General features: G+C 31.8%; 1 protein-coding gene across 2 annotated transcripts in view; it reads right to left on the bottom strand.

Annotated features, from left to right (window-relative positions):
- LOC112693214 (putative fatty acyl-CoA reductase CG5065) overlaps positions 1–14,454 on the bottom strand; it is a 35,677-nt gene extending 21,223 nt beyond the window's left edge. For both annotated transcript variants that reach the window (XM_025568186.1, XM_025568185.1), the window contains exon 1: positions 14,303–14,454. The gene's annotated coding sequence lies outside the window, so the exon portion shown is untranslated. The remainder of the gene's footprint in view (positions 1–14,302) is intronic.
- Between the last annotated feature and the right edge of the window lie 5,981 nt (positions 14,455–20,435).

Below are 20,435 nucleotides of genomic sequence, written 5' to 3'. Positions count from 1 at the left end.
CTATTCATTAGGAAATGTTACATGCAATTGAAAAAAACCAATAAACAAAATAATATTATTCTGATTGAAATCAGAATCAGATAATATCTTGTTAATCAGGTACAAGAAAAAACTTAATGATTTTTTGGCAACAAAACAAGCACAAAAACGTGAACATTAATGTCATTAATGGTATTAACAATAAACACTGTAGTTCAAACCAAATTGAATTTTTATGAGAATCAAATATGTTTAGTTAGATACAATAATAAATAAACATAAAAAATATCGTTTTCGTCAAAAGCTGATATAATACATTATTCTTAAATGTTAATCAGAATTTATCGTCAATACCGGTGGAAGACTTGCATAATTCTCAGCACGACACTTACACGGTAAAAATAATATAATATAAACATTTAGATACTCCCTGAATTGTGAAATTATATAAGAATAACCAAAAACTAGCTGCCGCGTTTCAAAATATCATATATAAATTGTTCTAAAAAAAAATAATTTGCATTACCATTAATCTCGATTGCAAAATCCACGAGAAATTTAGATACGTAAGTAAACGTTGCAGTCAAACCACTTTTATCAGACGTGTGATGTCATCATACTATTTATATCTTTTTTAAATATGTCAAATATTTTGAGTACTTTTGGAACAATGAACAACGAATTAAACTATTGTTATCGAATGACATTTTTGGAGTTTAAATTAAAAAATGCCTGATCTGTCGACTACTGCAGTGATAAGTTGAGTTCTTTTTACGCATTCTTTTCTGTCAAAAGAAATCTTCAAAATTGATAGCCAATGTTTTTGAATTTTTAAAGTTTTATTTATTAAGAACATTTTATTAGGAATTATTAATTGAATTAAAGTCGAAATAACTTAACAACGAGTTTAAATATTGTTTAAAAGATAATAAACTTTTATAAAATCGTGTACGTTCAGGTGTACCATCAGCATTTATTTATAATAAATCGCAAAAGTATACCCAAGTACTACCAATTAATAAACGGTTAAGTTATGTTTAAGATATATAGAAAATAATTCAAAAATCAATAGCAACCAACGATCTCTAAATGTATTTTCCAATCTATTATTTACACTATTATCATTAATTATGTATTTATGTTCGTATGCGTTGATTGTGTAATGTATGTGAATGAATGTTTTAGCAAATAGTTCATCCCTATCACAATAAATCGGTTGATAAATTCTTGAATCCCGTGAAATGCTAAAAAGGATTAAATTAAAAACTAAATTTCTCCGCCGTTTTTATTAAAACAAATACTACCAAATGTATTTCATCACGGCATTTGAATTACAATGTACGTTTCGACAAAACCCATTTTAAATGAGCACACATTAGATGTACAGCAATTACGTTTAAACGTTCGTCGTTTGACAGAAATAATGTTAAACAGCATTTACCTACAAACTGTTAGAACTAATAACATATATAGACAGATAAATATTTTTCCACGACAGCAGTTTATATTGAAATTTTTTCATTACATTCATTAAGTAACATAAAATAATTGGTGAGTCAGCAATATTCGTTATGGCTATTTTTAGAACAAAAAATGAATAATTATTCTAGAGACAATATTTTCTTCAGCTTTCTAACATCGCGTAATTCAAAAGTTACGATTCTCGGTGAAACTGAATTCCTGATCCATCGATACCTAATACCTAATCGGTTATCGTAACGTGTCCCAACGACGGATCAAACAATATGATTTATATGTACCCATACACGTGCATAATATGAGCACACCTAAAAATCTATATCTGTCCATGTAAAATCAAAGAAGAAACCTGTTTGAATAGGTTGAGTTTCATATTTTAAACCGGCAACATTCAATAACAACACATGTTAATACCATATACATTACATACTTGCATTAGTAGTAATACAAAATGATAAACGATGACATTAATTAATTATTTTTGTGTAAGAATGTAAAATACAAACGCAAGTTTCCATAAAATATTAATTTTTTAGACTAGGAAACTATAGCTAAACATATGTATGTTTGCACTTTAAAATACAATTTTATTCCGAAAAGTAACGAGTACTGAATACTATCTCGAGTTTCTAGTTTTCGTACGATATTATGTTTTATGCAACACTAGAGGCCGCATTTGTGTATTTATTTACATTGTGCAATAATTAATATTCTAATAGATTTTACTTTAAGTGAAACCCACAGTTACCGTATACCGCTTGGTTTTAAATAGATTTTTTTTCTTTTCAATCACGTAATAAGTATGGTACCCATGAGCAAAACACATAAATATCATTTAAAGAGACAAAAACACATCGAGTTTCCCCCAAGGCACTGCGCACTTATTTAAAAAAAAAAAAAAACCATTAAGCTCAATAATACATCGGTGAAAGCTAAAAAATTACACAGCCATATTTCAAGAGAATTTCTTAAGTTCATCATTGTTTTTTACATAATTTAAAGATGAACTGGTGTTATTTATATTAAATGACAGACAATCCTGAAATATGTGTGATTAAAATTAAATTAAAATGTTCACAATAAAATCGGGGTTTGTTGGCAAAAGAAAAATTTCTTTTCCACAAATTCCAAACGGAATCGCGTATTATTTTTACGCCGGTCGAATTGTTCGAAACTATTTATTTACATAAATTATTCTCGTAGTACAGATGATTTTAGTAATTCAGAACATTTTTCCAGCGAACGGTGCGAAAGATGGTACAGCTTCCCGACCGAAATAATTAAAAACAGTTGCTCGTGAAAAATCAACTCGAATGGTTTGTAAGCGTATCTAATTTTATTCGCACGCAGTGGCGTAGGAAGACTCACTAACGCCGTTGACATTTACAGAAGAAAACGCCTTTAAACCGATTAGAAATTTAATATGATGATATTTTTTTAACCATTAGTTTTATTCATTTTTTTTTTTTTAAGAATACAATTACATCATTAAATTCACACGCAGTGTATACAATCAGACAAAATCTACATATTTCAAAAAGTATAATAGAAGAATTTAGTTACTACGGGAGAATAAAAAATATAAATTTTACACAATTTTACCCCTTTTTGCAGTTTACGACACAGTTCACCATTACCATTAGCTATGCCACTGCTCGCGTGCACGAATGTGCAATAGTTTTCGTTTGGATGTTAAAATGTGCGCGCATGGTACTGTCTTGCAAGAAGAACGATGATGGGAATTACTGTAAAAAGAAAACTAATTCATAAATTATGCACACTGCACAGCGACACGAGTGGCAGTCAGTTTGTTAACATTTTTCACGGCCCCTCTGTCGAATCGTTGATACGCGATGCGTAGTGCAAAAATGTTCCCTACCGGAATAGGAAGATTTGACATTTTGTGCGGCGCAGACCACGACCGGATATATTGTTATAATGACTACTCCACTAGTAAGTGCGTAAGGACAGCTTTGGGTGACTGTCGACGGTTTTAAATGATTTCCGAGGGCGAGCCCGTTCGGATGGCGGACGCAAATTAGAGTTCACGCAGGAACTGAGAGTTTACTATGCAGCGGTGTATAATATACTTTGGAGTGAGGTACTCCTGCTGAAGGGAAATTACGAGTGCGTGTCGCCACTTTGTCACAGTGGAAATAATAAGCACGTGCCGTCTTTGTCACAACGTCTGCCGGGTATATTATGCACATATCGTGTAAACGCGCGTAAGATAATTTAGAGCGTTTACTTCTCTACATCTTAAACATTTGGTTAAAAAGCTTAAACATGACTAGAATACGTTGCGCTGGTTGCGATTTAGGCTGAGTTTATTTATAGCATATTATTTACTCATTTCGACGAAGTGATTTTTGAAAAAAACTTTCTACGTTCTTCAACTTCGTCCGGAATCTTATCGTCCAATTATTATTCTCCCTGATCAAATTTCCTTGATTTCATTTCTGACGGCACATGATTAGCTATTATGGTTTTATGTTTAGTTATCGTCACATCGTTGTTATTGTTGTTATTCAACGATTTTTGCTACCAACATTTGGAGACATACTCGTATACGTCAGGTGTAACAGTACGAGTGTATCGTTTTAAAGAATCCGCCTATCTTATTCGAACGTCATAACGTAACGATAATTTTACACACGCCCATTATACAAGCGAAAATACAGTATGAACGATGCGTAATTTTTTTATCCTAACAAGTCGTTGACGGCCGATCTAAGCTCGGTGTGACGTGTCACGAAAGAAATCACTCTATCTACGAGCACAACAATAAAATAATAATGAGATTATTTTATAGACTGTGTTGTACATAACCAATATGCTCGTATTTGTCGGTTATGTACTACGATTTCTAAAATACGGTCACAAAGCAACCATGATTATAATTATAATAATAACAAGCATAACAATTAATTGAAACAGTGAGGCGTGTCGCTCCGATATGAATAAACGACATTTGAAATTTCCATGCGAATGCATTACGCAGTCTGTGTCGTTTGGAAGAATAACAATGATTAAAATAATAAATATATATATTTGTGTGTGTGTGGGTCAGGGACTGGAACCGGAACCGAAAGAACCGATTCCGGTACCGGTTCTTGATGAAAACTTAGGAACCGGAACCTTTCTTGGAATCTATATTCTTTATTTCGTAGAACGGGAATCGGAACCCTATTAAAAAAATTAAAAATATTTTTGGTTCTTTTCGGTTCTTCAGAGTTTTTCGATTTTATAAAATTACAGCAGATATAACTAAAAGCATTTATCTAATATTTTAACAATAAACATGAACTTTTTGTTGTTATCTTTATTAGGAAAAATATAAAGATTTGATAAATATATTTCTTGTAGTTTTTGTATTTCATACATAAGAGCTTACGTATACGAAACGAACGTAAAAACACAACGGGTTCTGACGAATGACGAAAATACGCAGTGTACCGACTGCCGAAGCCTTAATAATAATAATAATAACAACCCCAATAATACAAGATTCATACAAGAGTCAGATAACATCATGTCGTATTATATAGACCAGGGATTCCCAACCTTTTTTACTTAACGTCACACTTGATCATTTTAAAAATTTCCACAGCACACTTAAATAAATAATAATGAATATACATAATATCATAATTATATATAATGTACTATAAAATAATTATATTAATATAATATATATAATACAAATTTAATTTGACATTTGAGACTGGTGTTTTTTACATAATTCCTCTATTACGAGTGAAACGATACAAACTGTTAAAGGATAATCAATGTCACCATTCCACGTAAATCCAAAACATAAATAATTATCAACATATTAACGTTTAATTTTTAAATTTAAACTTTTATCACTTATTAAAGCTGATGGTTTAATATTAATTTCAATATTTAAACTGTTGTCATTTGCACTAACATCACTGTCATCTGTTAATTTATGCTTTTTTTAAAATCTATCCATTTTTAAATTTAACTTACAATATTTCATGATCAAAATACCTATACAGTATAATACGCAACAATTACACGCGCTCAATTTTCATTATAATGAGCACCGGCTATGTTTTCATGTAGTAATTTTAGTATGTGGTAAAAGTCAACGCAACTGCTTGTAATACACGTATCGGGTAGTATAGGATCCCATATAATATTATAGCTGTTTTATCAGGACATTTTATCATTTTTTATTTTCAAGGGAATTTTGAAGTCAATGCTATCATAAATATAAATTATAATTTTGATTATCATATTTAGTTATGCTTAAAAAATTATAAAATTACAAAAATTATACGGCACACCTGAATAATTTCGCGGCACACTTGGTTAGGAATCCCTGATGTAGACTATGGTTTATCAATTTCCCATTTCATTGGAAAAAATATTTTATTTTTAGCACAACAGCAACCGACACCACGCGATAAGCTACCCTACAACATCCCGATTATCTTTATTCAGTATGCACTATGACTATCAGGTCTGTTATGTGTACATTAGGTGACTGGTGTAGTGACTGCAGGAAGAAATGAAGAAAGTCTATAATGCTTTTAATAATAAATATATCTATTATTTTTGAAAAATGGGTCGTCTGTCAACTTCAATAGTTTACAAATATTTTAGCTATACGTAGTAAAATAAAAGACCAATAAACTTGTAAAACATGTTCATGCACAATAAAAGTAAGTGAAAACAATTTTGTTAAAAATGTTGTTTTTTTATTATTTAAATAATTAATTTTTGGACACTATAAGTTTTGTTAATGGAGTATGGTAAAAAAAAAATTACGAGTAGAAGACTTAAAATAATTTATTAATGAGTAATTACACATTAATGGTTACAATTAAATTTCTAAAAAACAACCATTATATGTAAAGTCAATTACAACTTTAAACTGACAAAATTATTGTTTTAAATGAATTTTTAATTTTCTCAACTGGAAATTTTTTTTATGTAACTTGAATATCTAAGAATCGGAACCGAAATTTTGTACTATTTTAGGACCGGAACCGAATTTCTTAATTTTCTAAGTAGCGGAACCAAATTTCTTAATTTTCAAAAAACCTAAACCGGAAACAGAACCGGTAAAAACATCAAGGTTCCAGTCTCTGGTGTGGGTGTGTGTATTTTATATACTACCGGATTTTGAGGATTTAACTGCCAATAAATATTACACCAAGTAACTGATAACAATGACGGTATATAACATGATAAGTCTATAGCATATAATAATGATATTAAATAATTGTGTCAACTATAATTAGTATTGATGTTTGAAAATAAATTAAGAATTAATAAAATTAAAACCCTCGGCTACTCGGACGAACAGTTTAATTTCCTTCGTCCATTTCAATACCATTGAAAAACTAAAAATCATTTGAAGACGTCAACTCATCACTTTTTATTGATTTAATATTGTAATGTAACCGCTCATACTAAACCGTTAAATTATTGTCTTCGAAATTATACCATGCATACAAATGGATGTTAATAGAACTCATTAAAAATAGGTCTGAAGACAACACAAACACAGTATTTAATATGTATAATAAATTATTTAAAGTACTACCATAAACAGACATTTAAAATCGTTAATCGATATAAAAAACAATAACACGTTCTTTCTTAAAAATCGTCCTGCCGTAATCCAATAATACTATAACCTACGATAATAAAATAACTATTTAAAATGACTAGGTAAAGTATATTACAGTTACATCCCTAGTCCTTTTTATAGAAAAAGGTGTGAACTTCATACATTTATTCGCATTGAGTATTCCTAGTGTCATATAAATAATAAACAACAACAATTTGAAAAAATCAGAGGCAACAGAGGGCGACTGAACCATTCGCCTCACTCTGAGAATTCTTCAACCTATTGATAAGATAATGGAGGACATATTTTAATCTAGTTTTTCTAGTAATCAATGGTTTTTTTATCAAACGTGGTTGAGTATGAAGAGATAAACTGATCCTTCGTTGTTTTAATTAAGTTAAACATTTTTTTCCCGCAAACTGTGGTAAACCCCTGAGCTGTAATACAAATACCTCAATTTTCAACAAACTATAAAGAATCAACATAAATAATAAACTCGAATACTCTTTTCGTTTTATAAATATTATAACTTACCTTATAACGGCTAATAAACAACTAAAATTAAACTTGTACGGTATAATAGCTATTTTAATGAAATTTTTAAAATATACATTAGTTTATTTTGTCTATTTATCATCAACATAATGTACATTATTGCGATAACTCCTACATTTACTAATTTGTATATTTAAAACGTAATAAAATAAAATATTATTTACATTTTTAACTTTAAACTTAGCTGATTAGTTTCCAAACTAACTCGAAGAATCTAGATAAAACTACATTACAACCATGGCTGTTTAAACTATTAATGTTACTGCGTTAATTGGTAAATAAACTACTCGTATATATCTAGCGAAGATAAAAATTGACTAGTACTCTTTAACTATTTTATGTCCAAACATCTAACTTTGTGTTATTGGTTTTTCAAGTATATAATATAGGTCAAACATGAAAAAAGACCCGTCGGCCAAATAGCGATTATGTAAAATAAATAAACACGATATGACCTAGAATCTGTGTTTATATAATAATTAATTATATGAACTTAATATCGTTTGATAACTCGACCGTGGATAACAGTTTATCCACATTACATTTGGGTGATGCCGTCAGTACAATTATGTGCCTGCACCCTGTACTTGCGGGATCGAAATGTCGTTTTTCCGGTGCATGCGTTTAATATATATATATATATATATATATTATATTATTGTACCTCTGAAGTATCAAAACAACAGAGGAATCGAAGAATTTGTGCGGAAAGGACCGTATAAATAATTTAATTAGAGGACGCGATCGCATTTCGTGTGCGTTTGCCCTCCACGTGTCGGCTGTCGGACGTTGATTAATGCGACCCCAATACGACCCAAGGTACGGTTGTCTTAAAACGCATCGCAAAGTAGGACTTAAATTATCCTCATACACACGCACACATATATACATGTATATATTGGATACAGTTTACATTCGAAAATGCAAACCTCGAAACTACCAGGTTAGTTACCAACCTTTACAAGTACCTTCTAATAATATATTTACTCATTTTGTGCTCATCCTATGTACCATGATTTAGATTTTGATAATTCAGCTATTTCAAATCGAATAAATAATGATAGTGTCAAAATTATTCATAAACAATAAAATTATAAATCAAGGCATTCATTGAACAAAGATTCGCAGCGAAGATTGGTGCATATTTTGTGTACTCGTATTATTTGGAATATCTTATAATTATGTAATTCCAACTCTTATTTATTTACTTGTGATTAACCAATTGCACATGCGCCATTGCATTAAAAACATAAGTATTTATGAAAAAACGAACTATTTATTTTATATATATAAAAAAAAAAATTAAATGAAAAAGAACCACACTTTTAATAATAAGATTTTATATTCGTTTATACCATAACATTAAGAAAAGTTAACGGACTTAAATGTTCAAAAGTTTTACTGAATGACTAGTTTAAGTTTAGTTTTGCATAACATTTTAAAATCCACGAAAAACGAAAATACATATTTGGTCGGTAAAAATACAAACGGACTAGTTTTTCTCTGAGTCGATGGACAATAAGATAAAAAAAATAAGAACTACTTCTTCGGCGCATAAGATTTTTACTATTTTAGCGGTGTACGGATCCAAAGTTTGATCCTGGAAGTAAAAAATAATATGGGACAAAATCAATAAATTTCTTCGGTCGGCGTCTAAAACGTACACCACAAAATGATAAACACACACATGCTACGTCTAAATGTATGTAAACGAACAAATGTTTCCATCGTCTCTTATCCGACAAACCGAAAACCATTAATTTCCGTGATGATGTAAGTTCGGTTGGTCAATCGGTTAGTGTCACCATGTACGAAATAATAATATCTTAGCCGATGGACCGGCAAAGAATGCGAAAAACGTGTTGCGCCGGGTACGCCAATTATCGATAAAATAATAAAAAACAAAATTAAAATTAAAAATCGGTAAACGCGGTCGTACGCACATAACTCGTAAACAGACGTGTGTAAACGAATAAACGAAAAGTTTACGTATAGAAATGAATAAATGATTAAAGGCTCGACAAGGTGTATTGTTTTACGTGTTATGTGCGACCGGTTTCGAGGGAAAATTTCATCGACTTAGTGGTGTGCAGAAGCTGACAAAATCGCGATTCCGAATGATAAAAAACCGATAGTAATCGCGTATACATTGTGCGCGCCTCTAAGGACAGAATATTTCGTGCGTTTCCGGTTTCCCGACCGTCCGGATCAGTCTTGTAAAGTATTTACAGATTAGAAGTATTTAAATACTTTTAATGTTTTTAAAATACTTTTTCACGTGTATCTGTAATTAAAGTTCAAATACTTTTTTTAAATACTTAAAAAATATGATCAAATCAGGTTTATATTCTTATCGGGCCAGTGTAGTGATAATATTATTTCGACAGTAATAATTGTCTGTCATTTATATTTTCTATACTCTGTGATACACGTTAATTGCCTCGGTGTTATCGATGATATATGAAAAGAAGAAATGTCAAAATTACGACTGCAGTAGGTAACATAAAAAAAAAAGGGTGAACGAGTGATGAACATTTTGAAAAGACAATGTTTCTTAAATGCAATAAAATTGTTTGGAACTATTAATTGTTAAACAAATAAAACTGAAAAAAATTATGGACACGAGTGTTATTTTTATTTTTATCTGATGACACATATCAAACTCTCAACGAAAAAACAGTGTTTTTAAATGTGTTTAAACGCATGATGAGTATCTGAAATGTATTCGAAATACTTTTGAAGTATGTTTGTATTTGTATCTCTATTCAAATACTTTTTTTAAAATTATTTTTTACAACACCGGTCCGAATCGAACTGGCGTTTTGCGGCCGAAGGCAGTAACGCGCGGCCGGTACGCAACGCGCGATAACAACGTCTCCCCACCAGGACAATTCTCTCGTTTTTTTTCCCGTTGACATCGGCCGCAACACTTTCACCCGTGCACGCGGTCCGATAATGTTTACGCGTTTTATTCGATCGTCGAACGTACACGTGTAGGAAAACGTTTGTTTATTTATACGTTTTTTTTCACATTCCGGATGTCCGTCGTTTTCGCGTGCCGACGACGCGTCGCGGTTAGCCCCGCCGTCCTCGTTCGGTTCGAAACGGAAAATTATGGAAAAACGTGTCTCCATCTCTTCCTGCGGTTGGGATCAGGTTGTCGCGATAAATCGAATATTAATCCCGTCATTCACGCACCCAAGCGTTAGCCGCATATTCGTTTCGTTTACCTCTGTGACGAAATCGTCACCGAACATCCGATGACCGATCGTCAGCGTCACCCGAACACGATGATTCGCACAAGATTTGCAATCGACGAAAAACGGACGGCTAAGCGTGCGCTCGGATACCTGAGGAGTTTTTCCGCGGGAAAATCACGCGTACTAACATGATCGAATGTCGACTATCACGTTCCAAACGTAATTATAGCGCGGTCCACTCGTAAACGTTAAATCAATATAAAACGCGTGAAATTATACAGATTATACATCAAAATTAACACGGTCTCGGGAGCGCCGCGGTAAACGATTCGTCAAGATCCGTGTTACGTTCAAACGTGTACGATTAACAATCCACCGTTTGTTTCGATGAAACTATCAGTTTCTTTTTTAAAGAAAAACGACATTTCCGACGCATAATGTGCACACGGCAACAAGGATTTTGTGTGTTATACACTTATTCGATATTCTAGCGGTCGCAACGGTTTCGTAAAATAAAAATACAACTCCCGTAAGCGAGTACGATTGCGGTGTTGTTGGTATATGTACATGAAATTCAAACATTGGAGTTATTACTCGGTTTTATCCGCCAATATAATAAAATATTCATATTTATTTTTTTAAATACACTACATAATAATAATATACGACCATAAAAACTTCGGAGTTAAAAAATATTTGAGCATAACCAACGTATAAAATACAAAGCGAATAAATGTGCTAGCAGAAAAAAAAATGTGCATTGCTACCAGACATATTTCAAAAATTCAGAATCATATTAAATATCAAATAAATAACAATGTTATAAGCCACCGCGTGAAACATATTTCAACAATTATTGAATTAATTAATTCGCGAATTATCGTATGGTTTGAAAACATTGTACGAAATAAAAATTAAAACAATCAATAACGTATCAATACGCGGATATAATTATGCACATAAATGACTAACATACGGTTTCAACCTTTAACGGCGGACTATTTAAATCATAGTTGTTATTTTTAATATAAATGACAACTTAACAACTATTAAGGTTCTACAGTCCTACGGGGAGAAAAAATGAATAAATATAATATTATCTTAACTATAGGGATTTGATGTTTTTTGTTTTTATCATCATAGATGAGAATTAAAATTCCATAGATCGCTGCTAGGTTCACGAGTAATTCGAAAGGAAACAACCGTGGTGTAACAGTAATACCTCGACATGCCGAACATGCAATACACACACATGTGTATATATAGTTATATATATATATATATATATATATACAGTATAATAAGCTAGCGGAAAGCCGCAGGGAGATCGGAAGTCGTCGTTGTACCCTAAGGCCATTACGAACACCGTAATTCGGTCAAGAACAATGTATTCCGGTACATTGGGTCCGAGAGATCCGCGCATCTCGGCCCATTAAGCTTTTACCCCGTCCCCGGACGGATGCTGCTGATTATTTTCAAACTGTTGCTCGAAAGAAAACACAAACCGCACTACCGCACACATCCGCGTTCGTTTACGGTTACTTTTATCGCGTAAGTTAAACACGCACCGGGGGTGGGGTTACTCGTTTTTATAAACATTGTCTGTATCTGTACGCGGGCGGTTTTCTTCCGTTTTACGATTCAGCACGTGCATTACATAACCGTATTGTTTCCTTGGTTCAACGTGTACGCGTTCGATTTACTCGGAAAACTATCACCGGTAAATCTAAACGACGGTTCTGCACCCCGTCCCCTAGAGAGTTAATACGCGGTCTCGTATATATTGTACAGTTTACAACTTTGTTAATGTACGCGCATGCACGTTTCGATCGCAAAACCGGATGAATCAATGACTGTACGAACTCCAGTATTTCGTGTATAATTGAGCGATCGGTAAAAACGCCGAGAGTGTTAATTCGGTCACAATAAATCAATATACAGCAAGTAATACGTTTAAACTCGCGGAGTCTAGGAGCGCGTAAAAATAATTAACTCTAATCTTCGTTAGCTGAAGTTCAGTTAATTTTTAATTAAAACCCGTACAGTGAGTGTACTACACCTTTAAAACGTTTCGTAACATCCACCATAATGCACCATATACTAGTACTAAGGCCATTGTGTACACAGCACCTACTTAAACTATTTTTCATAATCAATAAAATCCATACGAATATAGTGAAACAAAAAATAATTTTTTAAATACGATGATAACATTAAATATAAACCACGCTTAACGAATCGATACTTTTAAACGTGTAGATGAAATTCGCACATAATCTGAGTTTGAAGAATAGATAAGACTATTGTTTTAAAGTTAATACAAAATGTATTATATTCGAACTGGTCAACGGTAAATTTTATAGTTTTTATATTTTCTCAAAAGCTTTTGAACATACGGTGAATTCGTTTGTTACATCTCCATGAAGTGTACCAACAGCAGAAGCTCGTAATGCGTGCACACGTAATCCAACACGATTACCCTCGAAGTAATCCGTCAACCCGAAGAACGAGATCACAAACGAAAAAACGATCACGACATCACGTCCGGTAAAAAAACACCTACTGTAATGGTGCTTATCGTTCGGTTCGAAGCCAAAGCCTGAGACTAAACAAAAAAATAAACGCGTAAAACATCAGACGTAAAAAATATGCGTTGAGAACATCCTAAATCGTTTGGTTTTAACATATTGATTACGACCGATTAATAGTTCAATTTGTAAAATTATTACGACCGAACGAACGTTCACACGTTTCATTCACCAAACGAACACGTACAGTGCCGATTCGCTACACATCCAATCCCTTCGAACTAGTTGTACACGATACACTGCCATTACTGCAGTATTTGCATGCCTGTTAATATTTTTGTAAATTATGTATTTTTTATTTTTTCGATGTAGTCAGCCGATATCAAAACCGATAAAAACGTCCATACTATGTTTTTAAGTACGTATTTCAAAACGCCTGAGGCGACCCGAGCCATTTTCTCGTTCCAATTAAGCTTTGACAGCGCGCCCGCACGCTTCCGAACTCGTTATTGAATATACTACGGGGGAAAAAAAAAAGTAGAAAAAAAATGAAAGAAAGACATTGGCGAGGAAACCGAAAAGCCTATTAACACAGTAACAGGAAACCCGGAGAAAACATTTCCCGTCGTCCCTGTTTCACGTCCCGTTTTCCCCGCACGTGCCGCACAGATATTTCATCGTCCTAACGGTAATAACAACCGTGTGACGTGCACAGTGCCACGACGGGAAAACGCGACATGACATGAAGACAACAACAATGGAAGAATAAACGGCCGTCGGGACGGATTATCCTTCCGGCCATTATTGTATTTGGTACGCGCGCAAACGTAACAATAATACATAACCGTGTATATGCGAATCTTCGCGGATTTTTTCGGACGAATCCGAGCGAAGGAGAACGTTCGAAACAAAAAAACGACAACTTATGTTATAATAATATGTTCGTAAACACCAACCTGGTAGAAGGATCCAAAAACGTCTTTGTCACCGAGCAAATCCGGTGGAGTATACGGTCTGTTTAACGAGTCTCGTTCTCACTGCAATATCTCGTCCGCGTGCGGCGTTCAAGAGTTTGTCCGGAGGACCGCGCACTGCCGGGGCAGAGAAAGTTAACGATCCGGTCGGACGATCGTGCACCGGGTCTCCCTACCCTTGCCCTCTCTACCGCGGATCATATTTCGTAATAATAATAATAATAATAATAATAATGGTAAAAAATATAATTCTTTCGTATTATTTCACAAAAACGCGCGCGCTACCGCTAAGCGGCGCACAAACGTACGTAACCATGCCCACGTTACGGTGATATTATTATCCTGTTTCGTTTCGTCCTCGTCTCGCGGGACAGAGTGCGAAGCGCCGCGGCACAATGTCATCGAGTGTTGAGCAATCGCGTCGGATGAGCGTTTCGAACGTGAACGGCGCTTTGCAAACATCCAGTGCCACCATAGGCGAAAATAGTGTTTGAGATTTCGGGAGGCTGAAATTCAGAATTATAATTGAACACTTTATCAACACTTATATTGCAAAAATATTTTCCTCGCTACGCGCATGTTAAATGTACCAATCGAAATCATCAATTTACAATACTTAAATATGTATGTTTTAATCACAACAAATTATTAAAAAGTAAATTACATTTGTTCTTCTCTGTTTTAGAAAATTCGTTTAAAATATCCTTAACGTCTATAACAATATATTTTTCTACATTAATTATATCTAATTCATTGAACCGGTTTTGAGACGTAGTAGACCTTAAATATATACTGATCCTTCGCATTGCCGAAAATGATCTCTCACAAGTGGATGAACCGACTGGTAATGTGATTGCTACTTGAACGAGTTTAGATAAATTTGGAAAAACTTGTTGTGTAAGACGTTCATATTTATATTCTGCATTATTTGTAATGCATTATTTTTGAGTAGAAATAGATTTAAAATTTGTTTCATATTATACCGTGATTTAGTGTATGTATGACACAAGTATTTTGGGGAGCTATACAAAGTTTAGGAAGTCTTAGCCCCCCCGCAATTTGCGCTTGTTGGTATCACCGTTTTAAGCAACCGCCGTGAAGACCATACGACCCTGCCACTTTTTTTTTTTTTGTCACCATTGCTCAATATCATGTTGAATTCATGGTTACATACATGTAGCCGGTTTTTTGAATTATGGAAATGTTGTTAAAAATACAATTTCAAGTTAATCCCGCGAATCGTTGAAAAATAGTATAGTTACCTTTTCATATTTTCATTGCTTGTGTACACTTATGAAAATGTATTGAAATATTTTGTGAGGTCATGTCAAATATTTCGAATAATCGAGAATTAGGCATTTCATGGAGAAAAAAAACTCCGTACCCAATTACTGTTGAGGATAATCGAATAAAAAATTAAATTTTTCTACTCCCCTTGAGCAAGAAACCAAAGCAAATACATGTTGTATTATGGTAGTGAAACTTTCGATTTTACACATTGTTGCCGAATACCACGGTGGTAGATTTTCAGTTTAGTCAAATGTTATATGTATACATTTTAAAGCTTTTACCAAGCTTTGTAAAAACGATTTTAATCAATTATACATGTATATATTTATTGGTATTTGAATATACAAAATGAATCAAAATGTTAAAATAATTATTACATATGCTTATTAATAAATAATTACACTCTAAAATTATCCATTTTTAAATAAAAAAATTCAATATTTATTTATCTAATAATGTTTTTTTATTAAATAAAAAGTAATGATGGGTAGTATTCGTTTAAATATAATTTTAAAAACTTTAAAAATACAATTTATTGTGTGAAATCTTCTTAACTTTAAACTCTAGGTGAAATTATTTTCTTTATTGGTTACCGCCTTGCATAAATATTAAAACAATAAACATGTAATGATAAATTAAAAAAAAAATAAAAAAAATCAATAAAAAAAAATCAAACATTATTTCCAATTTTTTTTTTTTACATTCTCCTTATTCTCTTAAACTTTAAAGATTATTTCTAAATCGAATAATAGTTTTATCTACTATAAATACCACTTGAATACATTTTTATATCTAAAAAATGATAGTACAAAACATTAATAGTGTATATTTATACTACCTAACAAAAATTGCTGATAGAATAAAAGAAATATCTTTATAATATCAATACATTTTACATTGCTTTTAATCCAAAAAAAAATCACGATTAAATTGTAAAAAATTTAATTAAATTAAGCGTTCAATCAAAATGTAAAATATTCTATTGAAATACCTCTTACAAAATTTTCAAATATTCAATTCCCAATTTCATATACAAGAGTTTAAACATAATATAAACACGTTTATAGAATGATGAGAAATAAACGAGTATATTTATAATCAATACTACGTGCGTACACCAAGCCATGTGATTTTTATTTTCAGGTTTTTTCATATTATATTTATTATTATATTTATTTCATATTCCAAGAGATTTCAAGAGATTTCAATTTATTAAATTTTACAGTGTTTTTTCTTTTTTTGTAATTGATCTTTTGAATAGATAGTAAACATTGAAGTAATTTTTTTTAATCTTTTAATATATTAACTAAAAATTTTTTTTCAAAATATGATCTTTATAATATAAATAATCAAATTCCATTAATACTTTCTCGACTTACAGACCAGCAAACAAGAATTTGAACTAATTTCAATTGTATACATGTAAACAAAGACTCAAAAAAAAAAAGTTTGTTCACATCAATGCGGTTCATTGGAAATTAATGACTTGTTGGAAAAACGACTGTTTCCTAAGAGTAAGTTGTTGATCTTTAAACCCAAGTAGATCCCTAGTAGATCCCTAGAAGTTTTGCATATTTGTTTTAGAATTTAAACACTTGGTTATATCAATGCTATTATGAACATTTTAAGTTTAAAACCCAAAATATAATATTTTTACACGGATCTATAAATGATAATTATTTTTTATCGTGATACTTGTGATTCTCGTTAAATTATTACAAACACATTGTACGCATGATACATCAATTGTAAATCATATGTAAGATGATAAATATAGGTTATCCATTTCAAGTAATTATTCTATTTCTCGCCGATCTTCGCTCCAATTGGTTTATTTTTTATTTTAGATATTATGATTTATATTCGCTTCTTTGTATAACAGGATAAGAGCGACGCGGGCAGCTTGAGGGATGTTTGAGTCTCGTGTTTTGACGAATTTAATCTTCTCTTGGATAATCGAAAAATAGAGCAATTGCATGGAACAACAACAAAATTGTAAATCTTGAGCAGTTTGACCGACAGCTACAGTCTGATATGCAAGAGGTGTACACATTATGTTACATATAAATATTAGATATTGTACACGACAGTCCCCGACTAGTCAAACAAGATGAGGCGACAGAAAACATCACCCGACACCCTTCAATGGTAGAAAGTTGTTTCGCTCATTCATATAAATAGAAACAGTACAATACATCAATAGAATTTCAGTCAGTCGCTAATATTGTATCCACGTAAGGATACAGGAATATAGGAAAATTTTGTTTCTCATTTTGTTTATTCGCCTCGCACACTTGTGATGACAATTGTGACTGATTAGTAAATACAGGTTAAGTTTACAGAAGAGCGTTGGGTCTAGAACTCAAAATGTTCAGATTGTTCATCCGTCGAAACAGGATCTCGTAATATTATATTGTCGTTCAGAAAATCATATTTTCCTGCCCTCGAGTAAACACTATCGATCATTTTTTTAAACCACGACCCTATGCAGTTACATCACTATTAACCGTCGCCATCGCACTGCTGCAACAGAAATTACGAGTCAACCACATGATTCGTTGGATTCAACTACAAAATATTATATCGCATTGACATGGCGTCACTGTAAAACTAAATATACTATATGTTACGAGTGATATTACCTGAATACAGTGGCGGCTCGTGGACGCTGATGAAGGGAATGCGACTATATGAAAAATTGTCTGTCTGCCACTGCCTAAATAGTAATCAACCCTTGCTACGAACATATTTCCCGCGCACGCACTGATCGCCAATATCGTTGATTTGTTATCTTTCCGGCATTATTGTACTTATACTTCGAGTCTTCTCAAAATGATTACAAAAAGTGTTAGAAATTAATCAAAATAATAAAAATCATCATATTTGCCGAATTTGTTGATCTATCGTTGGATAAAAGTGCAGTTGGATTGGTCGAATTGATTCGGAAAGCTTGAATAACTTCCTTGTTCTTAAGTTTTTATCGTTGAGCTAACTTTCAGCTAGTTGACGTCTTATCACTCTGGGCTCCAGTATTATTGTTATATTTTCTTCAGTAAATAATAAACTTATTTATGTGGAAGATACAAAAAACATTAGGCTGGATAATTTATTAAAAGTTTTAAATTAATGTAAGAAAATCAAAAGCAAATTTTTAGTTTAAGAAACTTATAAAAAGAAGCCACCTATAATTGTATATTATCTACCGTTGACATCAGTAAATATCGATCTAGATACAAATTATACTCATGTTCTTCTGAATCGATAATTTAATTAATACACATGAAAAATAACTATAAAATAAATTGAACAATAAATTTTAAATAAGTCGTATACTAAAAAATAATGTGTTACATATAAATTATCATCATTATGAGCTCATTAAATTTTCATCTACGAAGACCGTACAACAATAGCTAGTTTATTTATCGCATAATCTACACGTCGTAACCACAAATCGAAAATTATCAATTGACATTGATCATTTGACGAAATGGAAACGACGTTTTTCACTTCGTGAAATACGAAAATATTTCGCGAGATGATCACTGGAAATTTATTTTATATTTATCATAGTTTTATAATCATTTTTGTTTGCCATATTTTATAATATGGTATTTATATTATATTTATTTCGGTATTGATTAATTAATAATTATAATATGTTATATATCTCAATAAGTTACATTATAATTAACATTAAATTTATTAAACAGCTAATAATTATTTATTTGAACAATTAAACGAATTATGGTTAAAGCTCTTACATTTAATAGTACCTTTAAAACATGTATAACGTTTAGTTTGACAAGCGCTTTTGCATGCACAACTCAAAAATCTCTAACCTCCAAATATAATTTTGACTTTTTCACGCAGTTAATTGGTTTTGCATATCAACTTGATCAGCAGATATAAAATGTGTTGTGGCACTCTGCATAATTTCAGAATTAAACCATCTTTTAATTCAATTTTGTTCAGTTCCTAATCTGTACATCCGATTATTTTTCTCGACTATGACATCAATCATGCTTGCAGGGTTTGAAGGCCAACTATCGACTTTTGGTACAGGAATTGTAATGCAATCGTTGAACTCAGGAATTACAACCCTGTAAAAAATAACCAACAAATGTATCTAAACATATTGTGCACATTCAATTTATTTACTATGTATGTCAAATTGTAATGTTGTAATAAATAATTAGGTACCTGCAACATTTTTTCAGCGAATTTTTTTTTTTTTTTTTTTACCTGTAAACGCTGCTTTATTCTTTTATTTTTTTATTTATTTTACACAAATCACAAAAATAATCTGTGGTTCATTTTTACAAATTCCGCAATATCCTATAAAATTTGTTTGTTCTTGTGTTTACTTTTCGTGATAGTAAGGTTAGGTTATCGTTTCTCGATTTTAAACTAAAATGACTGTATAATAAAAAAGTGATTATATTTTCGTAATTCACGAAGTGTAAAAAAACCGTTTCCGTTTCATGAAACGGTCAACTATTCATGAAATAGTCAATTTGACTAAGTGACTGTAACATGTACAAGTTAATAAAAATATATTATACGAGTATAATAACAGTTAGCAGTAATAAATTTAATTTTTTTAAAATAACAATATCGAAAACAGTTCGATAAAAGCAACCATCCATTACAACAATACTTTCCTGTGGTTATTTTTGTTCTAATCATCTTGGAAGATTTCTTGAAGCAGAAAGATTTCTAACAAAAGGATAAGGATGAAATAATATTTCGAAAATGGAAACGTTTCTAGTATAGTTTAATTTGTTCGTAAGCTGATGGAATTTTAAAATCCTAATGAATGGTA

This window comes from Sipha flava, unplaced genomic scaffold, assembly GCF_003268045.1.
Source record: "Sipha flava isolate LNK unplaced genomic scaffold, YSA_version1 82_pilon_pilon, whole genome shotgun sequence".
In the NCBI taxonomy this organism is placed as follows: Eukaryota; Metazoa; Arthropoda; class Insecta; order Hemiptera; family Aphididae; genus Sipha; species Sipha flava.
The sequence above is the reverse complement of the archived record's forward strand: the minus strand, read 5'-3'. Positions and strand labels throughout refer to the sequence as shown.